At 47.7% G+C, this 7,229-nt stretch overlaps 1 non-coding gene across 1 annotated transcript; it reads left to right on the forward strand.

The window, feature by feature from the left end:
• Positions 1–3,967: 3,967 nt before the first annotated feature.
• Positions 3,968–4,040, forward strand: TRNAV-AAC (transfer RNA valine (anticodon AAC)). The gene has a single exon. It is a non-coding gene; the product is annotated as a tRNA-Val (tRNA).
• Positions 4,041–7,229: the final 3,189 nt, after the last annotated feature.

Genomic DNA, 7,229 nt, shown 5'->3' on the forward strand with positions numbered 1-7,229 from the left:
AGCTGGCCTCGCCTCAAAGCCGCCACCAGGTTCCGGCCATTGTCACACACGACCTTTCCTGGCTTTAGGTTCAGAGGTGTGAGCCAGTGATCTGCCTGCTGTTTCAGAGCTGTCCACACCTCTTCTGCATTGTGGGGTTTGTCACCTATGCAGATTAGCTTCAGCACAGCCTGTTGCCGCTTCGCCGAGGCAGTGCTGCAGTGCTTCCAGCTTGGGACTGGTGTGGAGGGTAAAGTGGATGAGGATGCGCAGGAGAAGGAGGAGGCTGAAGAGCATGATATTCCGGAGCTGTAGAGTGTGGGTGAAACCCTGACTGAGGTAGGGCCTGCAAACGTTGGTGTGGGAAGGACGTGTTCCGTCCCTCGCTGAGACTGGGTCCCAGCTTCCACAATATTAACCCAGTGTGCCGTCAACGAGATGTAGCGGCCTTGCCCACAAGCACTTGTCCACGTGTCTGTGGTTAGGTGGACTTTGGGTGAAACAGCGTTGTTCAGGGCACGTGTGATGTTTTGTGACACGTGGTTATGCAACGCGGGGACGGCACACCGGGAGAAATAGTGGCGGCTGGGGACCGAGTAACGTGGGACAGCTGCCGCCATCAGGTCGCGGAATGCTTCTGTCTCGACCAGCCTAAAAGGCAACATTTCCAGCACAAGCAGTCGCGAAATGTTAGCATTTAGAACTGTGGCATATGGGGTGTTGGCAGTGTATTTGCGCCTGCGTTCAAAGGTTTGCTGAATGGATAACTGAACGCTGCGATGGGACAAGGACGTGCTTGATGATGGTGTTATTTCTGCGTAGGCAACTGCAGGTGCAGGACCAGAGGAGGCTTGTTCGCAGGCAGCATGGACAGGGGATTGGCTCGCATGCACAACAAGCGAAGACGTAGCAGTGACATCAGCAAGCACTGCTCCTCGACTCTGTTGTACTTCCCACAAAGTCGGGTGCTTGGCTGACATGTGCCTGATCATGCTGGTGGTGATCAGGCTGCTAGTTTTGGTACCCCTGCTGATGCTGGCACGGCAGGTGTTGCAAATGGCCTTTTTAGAATCATCTGGAGCCAACTTAAAAAACTGACAGACTAGGGAAGACCTAACATTTGTACAGGCACCTTGTGTCGTGTTGTTGTTCCGGGGAACGGTTGCCTGACTTCTGCCTGGAGCCACAACCCTGCTTCTTACTGCCTGTTGGGATGCTACGCCTCCCTCCCCCTGTGCACTGCTGTCCTCGCTCTGCATATCCTCCTGCCAGGTTGGGTCAGTTACTGGATCATCCACCACATCGTCTTCCTCTTCCGCACCCTGCTCCTCCTCCTGACTTCCTGACAATTGTGTCTCATCATCGTCCACCCCTTGTTGAGACACGTTGCCAACTTCGTGAGAACGTGGCTGCTCAAATATTTGGGCATCTGTACATACGATCTCTTCATGACCCACTTCAACATGAGCTGGCGAGAGGCCAGAATGTGCGAATGGAAACGTGAACAGCTCTTCCGAGTGTCCAAGTGTGGGATCAGTAATGTCCGAGGACGTGTACTCAGCCTTGTAGTAGGAAGGAGGATCAGGTTCTGAAATGTGCGGTGCAGTATCACGGCTACTGACACTTGACCGTGTGGAAGACAGAGTGTTTGTGGTGGAGCCAATCTGACTGGAAGCATTATCCGCTATCCAACTAACAACCTGTTGACACTGGTCTTGGTTCAAGAGCGGTGTACTGCTGCGGTCCCCAAGAATTTGGGACAGGACGTGCGAGTGACTAGATGTGGCCCTTTGTTGTGGCGAAATTAGAGCTTGCCCACGACCTTGGCATCTGCCTGCACCACCATCACGTCCACTTCCTTGTTCCTTGCCAACGAACTTGCGCATTTTGCAATGCTGTGCTGACGTGTATTCACTAGACTTGTGCGTTATATCCAAGTTTGTGCAAATCGTGCACCTGTACGCTGCCACCGACAGGCACACACGTGCGGTTTTTAAATGCAAGCACGGACGCACTAAGAACCTGACAGGTTTTTAGGAGCGACAATTACTGAGAAGTCTGACACTATCAGACACTGCTGACTGACGTGTATTATACACTAGACTTGTGCATTATATCCAAGTTTGTGCAAATCGTGCACCTGTACACTGCCACCGACAGGCACACACGTGCAGTTTTTAAATGCAAGCACGGACGCACTAAGAACCTAACAGGTTTTTAGGAGCGACAATTACTGAGAAGTCTGACGCTATCAGACACTGCTGACTGACGTGTATTATTCACTAGACTTGTGCGTTATATAATAGTTTGTGCAAAACGTGCACCTGTACGCTGCCACCGACAGGCACACACGTGCAGTTTTTAAATGCAAGCACGGACGCACTAAGAACCTAACAGGTTTTTAGGAGTGACAATTACTGAGAAGTCTGACACTATTAGACACTGCTACCTGACGTGTATTATACACTAGACTTGTGCGTTATATCCAAGTTTGTGCAAATCGTGCACCTGTACGCTGCCACCGACAGGCACACACGTGCGGTTTTTAAATGCAAGCACGGACGCACTAAGAACCTAACAGGTTTTTAGGAGCGACAATTACTGAGAAGTCTGACACTATCAGACACTGCTGACTGACGTGTATTATTCACTAGACTTGTGCGTTATATAATAGTTTGTGCAAAACGTGCACCTGTACGCTGCCACTGACAGGCACACACGTGCGGTTTTTAAATGCAAGCACGGACGCACTAAGAACCTAACAGGTTTTTAGGAGCGACAATTACTGAGAAGTCTGACACTATCAGACACTGCTGACTGACGTGTATTATTCACTAGACTTGTGCGTTATATAATAGTTTGTGCAAAACGTGAACCTGTACGCTGCCACCGACAGGCACACACGTGCGGTTTTTAAATGCAAGCACGGACGCACTAAGAACCTAACAGGTTTTTAGGAGCGACAATTACTGAGAAGTCTGACACTATCTGGATTGTTTTAGACTTTGTACACCAGCCCCAGATATGATGAAGGCTGGTAGACGGTCACCACTAGGAATGGCTATATACCCTGCCTGCCTGCTTGCCTGTATACTGCTACAATAGTCCTGACAAGGACTCTTCTAGTCACTAGCCTGTATTCCGACCTGGCTATACCCTGCCTGTATACAGCAACAATAGTCCTGAGAAAGACTCTGCTACTGTATTCCGACCTGGCTATACCCTGCCTGCCTGTATACAACTATAATAGTCCTAAGAAGGACTTCTGGTCACACTGTTTGCAGCCCTGCTACGGAAATAGCTATAAAGGGCCGCAAACCTTTCCCTGAAGCAGCAACACTCTCCCTGCACTGACTGTCTGGATGGCTGTGTGCAGAGCACAGCGCGCCCGCCGGTATAAAGGCTCGGTCACGCTGTGCAGGCAGGCCAATCACTGCAATTCCACAACTAACAGGGCTGTGGCATTGCAGTGGTCTGCCAGCCAATCCCTGCATAAGGGCTGGCTCTCAAAAGAGCGCCAACATGCAGGGATGAAGCCAACGAGTACAGCACGAGTATCGCGAGATTACTCGGTCCCCGCCAAGTTGCCCGAGTACAGTGATACTCGTGCGAGTACCGAGTAGTAACAAGCATACTCGCTCATCACTATTCATTACCAAAAATACTTTCCTTCAGCAATAAAAAGGCCACGTCAGTCACAATTCTGCTCTGTTTGCCAATACACAGTAACTGTCCATCAGGTTTCATAGTGTAGTGTTCATCACGTCTGCTTAATACGCAAAAGGTCCTGAGTTAAATCCCCAGTTAAACCAATCTGTTCTTGGTGTTGAAATAATACCCTATCAACCAACAATATATAAAGTTCTTGGCTTTGTTGTCGAATAACAGGATGTTTTGGCTTCCATCACCAACAGAACTACGAATTATTTTTTTTTCCCCTGGCGGTCAAAACTCGTCTTTATTTGCCATTGCTTTGCAGGATTTCACAGGTTTCATAGTGTAGTGGTCATCACGTCTGCTTAACACGCAGAAGGTCCTGGGTTCAATCCCCAGTGAAACCAATCTGTTCTTGGTGTTGAAATAATACCCTATCCAACTACAATATATGAAGTTCTTGGCTTTGTTGTCGAATAACAGGATGTTTTGGCTTCCATCACCAACAGAACTACGAATTATTTTTTTTTTCCCCTGGTGGTCAAAACTCGTCTCTAATTGCCATTACTTTGAAGGATTTCACAGGTTTTCTAGTGTGGTGGTCATCAAGTCTGCTTCACATGCAGAACGTTCTGGTTTCAATCCCCAGTAAAACCAATCTTTTTTCGGTGTTGAAGTAATTTGCTCTCCACCTGAAGTATATGAAATTCTTGGTTTCGTTGCCAAATGACAATACATTTTGGCTTCCATCACAAAGAGAACTACGATTTTGGGTTTCTTTTTTATTGACCATTTTAGCAGAAAACATAATCCCATATTATAAAAATCCTTTTTGTTTCAAAATATATAGTTCCCATAAATACAAAGGCAAACGACTAAACTGTGTAGAAAAAAGTAACACATTCAATGTAAACTTCAATTTAAGCAATATCCCTTTGTAGGACTAAAACTGGTAAAATATGTAATAAAAATTGTAAATTTTTCATTACCAAAAATACTTTTCTTCAGCAATAAAAAGGCCCTGTCAGTCACAATTTTGCTCCCATAGCCAATACTCTATAATTTTTTTTGGCAGGTTTCATAGTGTAGTGGTAATCATGTGTGCTTTACATGCAGAAGGTCCTGATTCAATCCCCAGTGAAACCTATCTGTTCTTGGTGTTGAAGTAATACTCTATCAACCTGCAATATAAAAATTTCTTGGCTTTGTTCACGAATAACAGGATGTTTTGTCTTCCATCACCAACAGTACTACGAATTATTTTTTTTTTCCCCTGGCGGTCAAAACTAGAGATGAGCGAACCAGTCGCGGTTCTGCTCGAGGTCGGTTCACCGAACTGAGCTCCCGTTCGAGTTTGGTTCGTTGAACGTTCGACGAACCGGACTCGAACTGCATAGGAAACAATGGCTGGCATTCACAAAGATATAAAAACACCTAGAAAACACCCTCAAAGGTGTCCAAAAGGTGACAAACAACTCACAACACAACACAAACACATGGGAAAGTGACAAGGACATATACTCATGCGAAAACAAAAGAGCTGGACAAGGAAAAAGAGGAGGACACATAGATATATGAGTATATGCAAGGAAACATCGATGCCATTACTGTGTAACTTGAGCCCTGCTCATTTTAGGCTTCCAATCTGGATAAATTGCCTGAGATTGCCACGTACGCTTTGGGGATCTTGTCGTGTCCTGCAGCCAGCGTTCTCTCGGAACCTTTCTTCAGTGCTGCTGAAGGTCTGCTGGCAGATAAGCACACGTGTCTGTCCACTGACAATGTGGACATGGCTCTCAGAGGACTTTTCTTCCCCTGGGTCACCCAAGGGACGGGAAAGGCACGCGTATTTTTGAAAGTGCTTCATGCAAAACATCTTTTTCTTTTTCAAAAGGGGGGTCAACTGATGCCAGTCAAGTAGGGTGTGTGTGGCCCAATTAGTGGCAACGAGGGAGACTGTGGTTGGAGTCCACTCGCTGTGTTTCTAAAAGAACCAAGATGAACAAGTCATGGCTCTCAGAGGACTTTTCTTCCCCAGGGTCAGCCAGGGGATGGGAAAGGCACGCGTATTTTTGAGAGTGCTTCATGCAAAGCATCTTTTTCTTTTTCAAAAGGGGGTTCAACTGATGCCAGTCAAGTGGGGTGTGTGTGGCTCAATTAGTGGCAACGAGGGAGACTGTGGTTGGAGTCCCCTCGCTGTGTTTCTAAAAGAACCAAGATGAACAAGTCATGGCTCTCAGAGGACTTTTCTTCCCCTGGGTCAGCCAGGGGACGGGAAAGGCACGCGTATTTTTGAGAGTGCTTCATGCAAAGCATCTTTTTCTTTTTCAAAAGGGGGGTCAACTGATGCCAGTCAAGTGGGGTGTGTGTGGCCCAATTAGTGGCAACGAGGGAGACTGTGGTTGGAGTCCCCTCGCTGTGTTTCTAAAAGAACCAAGATGAACAAGTCATGGCTCTCAGAGGACTTTTCTTCCCCTGGGTCAGCCAGGGGACGGGAAAGGCACGCGTATTTTTGAGAGTGCTTCATGCAAAGCATCTTTTTCTTTTTCAAAAGGGGGGTCAACTGATGCCAGTCAAGTGGGGTGTGTGTGGCCCAATTAGTGGCAACGAGGGAGACTGTGGTTGGAGTCCCCTCGCTGTGTTTCTAAAAGAACCAAGATGAACAAGTCATGGCTCTCAGAGGACTTTTCTTCCCCTGGGTCAGCCAGGGGACGGGAAAGGCACGCGTATTTTTGAGAGTGCTTCATGCAAAGCATCTTTTTCTTTTTCAAAAGGGGGGTCAACTGATGCCAGTCAAGTGGGGTGTGTGTGGCCCAATTAGTGGCAACGAGGGAGACTGTGGTTGGAGTCCCCTCGCTGTGTTTCTAAAAGAACCAAGATGAACAAGTCATGGCTCTCAGAGAACTTTTGTTCCCCTGGGTTAGCCAGGGGATGGGAAAGGCACGCGTATTTTTGAGAGTGCTTCATGCAAAGCATCTTTTTCTTTTTCAAAAGGGGGGTCAACTGATGCCAGTCAAGTGGGGGGTGTGTGGCCCAATTAGTGGCAACGAGGGAGACTGTGGTTGGAGTCCCCTCGCTGTGTTTCTAAAAGAACCAAGATGAACAAGTCATGGCTCTCAGAGGACTTTTCTTCCCCTGGGTCATCCAGGGGATGGGAAAGGCACGCGTATTTTTGAGAGTGCTTCATGCAAAGCATCTTTTTCTTTTTCAAAAGGGGGTCAACTGATGCCAGTCAAGTGAGGTGTGTGTGGCCTAATTAGTGGCAACGAGGGAGACTGTGGTTGGAGTCCCCTCGTTGTGTTTCTAAAAGAACCAAGATGAACAACTCATGGCTCTCAGAGGACTTTTCTTCCCCTGGGTCAGCCAGGGGATGGGAAAGGCACGCCTATTTTTGAGAGTGCTTCATGCAAAGCATCTTTTTCTTTTTCAAAAGGGGGTCAACTGATGCCAGTCAAGTGGGGTGTGTGTGGCCCAATTAGTGGCAACGAGGGAGACTGTGGTTGGAGTCCCCTCGCTGTGTTTCTAAAAGAACCAAGATGAACAAGTCGTGGCTCTCAGAGGACTTTTCTTCCCCTGGGTCATCCAGGGGATGGGAA

This window comes from Anomaloglossus baeobatrachus, chromosome 2 (genome assembly GCF_048569485.1).
Source record: "Anomaloglossus baeobatrachus isolate aAnoBae1 chromosome 2, aAnoBae1.hap1, whole genome shotgun sequence".
Classification (NCBI taxonomy): Eukaryota; Metazoa; Chordata; class Amphibia; order Anura; family Aromobatidae; genus Anomaloglossus; species Anomaloglossus baeobatrachus.